Below are 5,209 nucleotides of genomic sequence, written 5' to 3' on the forward strand. Positions count from 1 at the left end.
TGTGTGTGTGCATGTGCGTGTGTGTATGTGTGTGTGTGTGTGTGTGCATGTACGTATGTATATCTATATCTATCAATCTATAGATAGATAGATAGATAGATAGATATGTATATATGTGTGTGCGTGAGTGTGTGTGTATATATATGCATGTACATCTATAGCTCTGTGTGTGTGTGTGTGTGTGTGTGTGTGTGTGTGTGTGTGTGTGTGTGTGTGTGTGTGTGTGTGTGTGTGTGTGTGTGTGTGTGTGTGTGTGTGTGTTTTCCTGGTTTCAAGCTTCTTTTTTCCTTATATATATATCACTATTTCCTACAGATATTTCATACGTTCTTAATTAAGTGTCGGTCTGTCTACTTTAATGTGCGCGCACGTGCGTGGGGGGTGGGGAGACAGAAAGAGAGACAGACAGACTGATAGACAGAAAGATAAACAGACGGAGACAATGAGAGACAAAAAAAGAGTTTACTTGCAAATGTATAAATAACCAAATCTATGTGTGTAGATACACAGATGAACTATTTCTGTTTCTGTATCTTCCCACAAATGATTGTGGTTGTTATAGTCATTACAGAACTGGCAATGTGTGATGAGTTGGCAGAGATAGTAGAGAATCATGTCAATTGCTTTGCAATATTTCATTGCTTTCCTTTTCGTTTTGAGTTCAAAACCAGTCGCCTTTCCTTTTCATTCTTCTTAGATCGGGTTCCTGTGACAAGCTATGAACTGTGAACGGTTTTTCTTTGCATTTCGGCAATCTTCCAGTTTGTTAACTATGCCTGTACTGTGATAATTTAACTTGTCGTTTACTCGTAATATGGCGGCGAGCTGTCAGAATCGTTAGCATGACGGACAAAATGCTTTTTTCCGGCTCTTTACGTTTCGGATTCAAATGCCGATGAGGTCGACTTTACCTAGCATCCTTTCGGGATCGATAAAGTTATTATCGATTCGACACTAAGGATCGATGTAACCGACTAGCCAACTCCTCAAATTTTCAGGCCTTGAGCCTTATGTAGAAAGGAATATTTACTCGTGATATTTGCACTATTTTTATGAGGTTCAGGGCTGGTTATTTGAATTAGTCTTTTCTATATTGTTGGTTATAATATATTAATGCTCTCTGCACTCTCATATAACTGTGGTTGTGCCAGATAGATTTGAAACATTTTCCACCCAATTTATGAATAACAAATTGAATAAAAGATGTTAGTCTATGAATTTCGACATAACTGTGTCGGCTGTTAAATAAAGAAATAATAAATGTGTCTGCTGTTACAATTAAAAGTTACCTCCACAAACAATTACCACTATTTCATATCACTACAATCAAAATTACGGCCACTATTTGATCCCTCCATATCTCATAACTCAGGTATTAAAATTATTCTCTTACCTCGACTACTGCTGTTATCTTTATATCAAATACCTCCACGTTACAATTACCTCCATATCGCATATTTTTATTACATTTACCACATGTACCTACATATCACACGCCTCCACTATCCCAGGTACTTTCATACCCCACGCCTCCCTAATTACAGGTACCTTCATGCCACATACCTCTACTACACATTCACCACTATCTCACACCTCCGTTATAATTACTACCTCTAATACGTACCTCCTCCACCATAATTACCTCCATATTTCATATGGTACCACTAACTCGTATCCCAACTACCAGTTAGCTCCGTGTCACATACCCCTCCTATCACAATTATCACCGATATAACGCACCTGGATTATTTATCTCAGTTACTTCCGTATTATATCACCCAACTAGCACAGTTACCACTGCTATCACAGTCACCTCCAAACTCCATAAATATCAGAATTACCCTTAACGTATCATAATCACGTCCTCTATTACAGTTACCTCTATTTCATTAGCCAAGAATGGATGTATCTATATTTTATTGTAGGGTGAATGTTGTATCTCAGCTTTATTATTATAATATTAGTTTCTTTGTCAAAGCTCTTTCATCACACATTTCGTGGTCTCTTCAGCGATTCTTTATCCTGCGTGTTTCCTCTTGTTCTGCTTCTTCCACTTTGTCTCAGAACAAGAGGAGACACGTGGGATGTGTGAGGAGAGAGTTGTGCCATTTGTGTCTTTCTCATGGGGAGCTTAGTTCTTGATCTGCTATACATTAACTTACAATAAAATAGAGTAACTTATAATAGGTCCTCGAACTCCTAGAAATAGTAACTAAATTTCCCTCAAATTACTTTCTCCCAACTAAAACGTGTAAAAAGAAAGGACATATTGTGTAAAGTAGTCTTAGATAAAATGTAATTGCAGCAACAACAAAAAAAGGAGATAGTCACGGTTGAAATGATTCTGATCAAAGTTGTATTTGATACTGAATGACACGGAGAGAAAGAAAAATGTATATTGAACATGAATTCTGTGTTTTATAGAGAACACAAAACAAATTGTAAACGCAGTCACCATTTCAGTTTAGTTAACTTCGCTTTGTATTTAGCGTCCTTTGCTGTTTGTTTGTTTGTTAACCAGTCTGGTCACAATATAACATGTGTTTTAACAATATTATTATATTTTTTCCCTCTCTCTCTTTCTCTTGTTTAGATTAAAGACAATCATTAATTTGTCTTCCGCTATTCTTGATGTTTCTTTGAAAACTTTCCTCAGTTGCATTACACACCTGTTAGCGACTTTAGTTTAGAAACAAATCTTTGAAGAATAATTAGACTTTCTGCTTTTGCTTCTGCCGCCCAATATCAAAAACAAAAATCTATAAACAAGGAATAAATTCTGACTTTTTTTTTTAAGCGAATTGTCTGTAATGATAACGAATCAAAGACACATTTTTCTCTGTAATTGAGAGTTGCGTGTTTCCTGTCATGAAAAGACTCAATCAACAGAAGCCAATTTAGCTGTCACTTGATGGCCACTTGATGGCTTTAAACACTACCGAATAAACTAAAAGCAAAACAATTGATTACTGATTAAACTGCACTCCAACCAATTGGCTGAAAAACAATCATGATTAAGCTCACACCCAGTTGACTGAGATGATATGTCATTGATGTTGATTAAGCTGCACTCAAATCAACTGGCTTCAATGCATTACTGATAAATTTTTACTCATATCAATTAAATTAGAGACATCGCTGATTAAGGTGCACTCATTTTTCTTTATTTTCTTTTTCTTTTTCTTTTGAACCACTTAACTAAAACATTAATATTTTAGTTACTAAAACAACATTAATGTTTTAGTTACACTCAATCCAATTGGCAGACTTACATTACTGATTAAGCTGCACTCGAACAAGTTGAATGGGATACATTAATACTTAAACTGTATGTACCCCAACTAGTTGACAAACATACATTAATAAATAAGCTCTTAAAACTATTTAGCTGAGGTACATTTCTGATTAAATTGCACTCGAGTCAATTGGTTATAATTCACCAACGAAAGCACTTCTGTTTGAGCCACACTCAAGTTAGTTAAGTGTAGTTAGCTAGGATTTAACAGCTAAAAACACAGTCAATGAAATAATAATCAACTCACTAGAAGTTATTAACAAGGCAAGCTGTATATTCAAACTTTGACTAAAATTCATTTCTTCAAGATTTACTACCTACAACAAATTCGTTATAGATTTTACAAATATATTTACTTGTGCATTTTATATCGTCTTTGATTAACTATAGCGCCGTTACTTACAAGTTTCCAGCAAGACAATCAATTGTTCACTGCAGTCCAGACGGTGAAGCAGTGTCTGGAATCTAATACCCTAATTTGCTTCAGATCCGATAGCTAACACACTATTGATTTAGTTCCACTGAAATCAATTAGCTGGTATCCACTGGCTAAATACTGATTAAGCAATATTTAAGTCTATCGGTTGAAATTAGATGACTGAAATATTACTAAACTCGGCATAAAGCAATTAGCTAAGATTTAATAGTTAATATACTGCAGATTAAGCAGCTATCAAATTAACTGGAAGTTATTGACAAAGCAAGCTATATTCGAGACCATAACCAATACTCTATGGCTTCAAGATAATACAATGAAAAAGGAAAAAATTACAATGACTGACTGTGGATACGTAGCATAGATATTATTGTTTATTCTCTGCTTGAATTAGAATCAGACGTCTTAGTACGAGTCATTTAGATATTTATTAGATAAGTGAAATTTTATAACTTAAATTACACCTTCATTGTCATAATAAATTCTTTAAATAAGCGAAAAGTTGATAACTACCATTAATGATCTGAGGCAGAGGAGGATTTGGTTTTTTTTTCTTTCTTTCTACTGGATTGTGTTCATACGCCACGACTGATCTATAAACGTTTAAACTGAACATTAACCATATTTATCATAAGCAACTGCTCTGAGCTCGATTCAATGACAGCATGTAGAAGCTATGGGCAGTCTTCAGTCTGGTAGTGAGAAACTCCAGAAAGAACTGAACAGCAGAAGTTCTTCAAAGTAAAGGCCCCCCCTCCCCACCTTTATACAAGAGTTTCAACCCTTAACTCCTGACCCTCTCAAGACCCAGACTGCATCTAGGTCATGACTCTTGGATACTCTTTTAACCTGCAACTTCCTCAGTGGTCAAGGTATTCCGGAGCCAAAGTATTTTAGGTGTCTGAGACACCTGTTAAACGTAAAGGAAGCTATTACGTCCCAACTTCACTTTCATTTTTCTTCGACAAGATCCACTTGGAAACATTTGCAGCTATGGGCTTAAGGCAATGCTACCATTATATTAAGAACAAAAAAAAATAGAATATAAAAAAATAAAGAATGGGATGCTTCAACCGATTTTATCGATTTTGAAACAATTAAATTACACTGCTGTGTACATCCCAATGATAATTCCAATACACAATTATACAATCGTTTTTTTTTTGTTTTTTTGTTTTTTTTTTTCTGAACTTCATATGCCGCTTATTTCTGTGAACGAGAGACAAGTACTCTTCTGGACAGGACCCTAGTCTGCTGCAGATAGCCATGAGGATTTAAATCGATGCTAGGTTTCACCGTACAATTCACCAAATTCTATAGCATTGGCACTCTTTAAGGGGGCGGAGAGATATTTTACTCTGTAGTACCTTTGTAAACCCCGGAGACGTCCGCAGGTGAGAGCTAAATGCGTTGGCAGTATCTGAACCCTGTACACCTAACGGAAAGTATACCACTGACCTCTCACTCGGATATCCTGT

At 35.7% G+C, this 5,209-nt stretch overlaps 1 protein-coding gene across 44 annotated transcripts in view; it reads right to left on the reverse strand.

The window, feature by feature from the left end:
• LOC106869507 (troponin T, skeletal muscle) overlaps positions 1-5,209 on the reverse strand; it is a 92,086-nt gene that overhangs the window by 54,930 nt on the left and 31,947 nt on the right. The gene's annotated exons all lie outside the window — the stretch shown is intronic.

This window comes from Octopus bimaculoides, chromosome 7, assembly GCF_001194135.2.
Source record: "Octopus bimaculoides isolate UCB-OBI-ISO-001 chromosome 7, ASM119413v2, whole genome shotgun sequence".
Taxonomy (NCBI): Eukaryota; Metazoa; Mollusca; class Cephalopoda; order Octopoda; family Octopodidae; genus Octopus; species Octopus bimaculoides.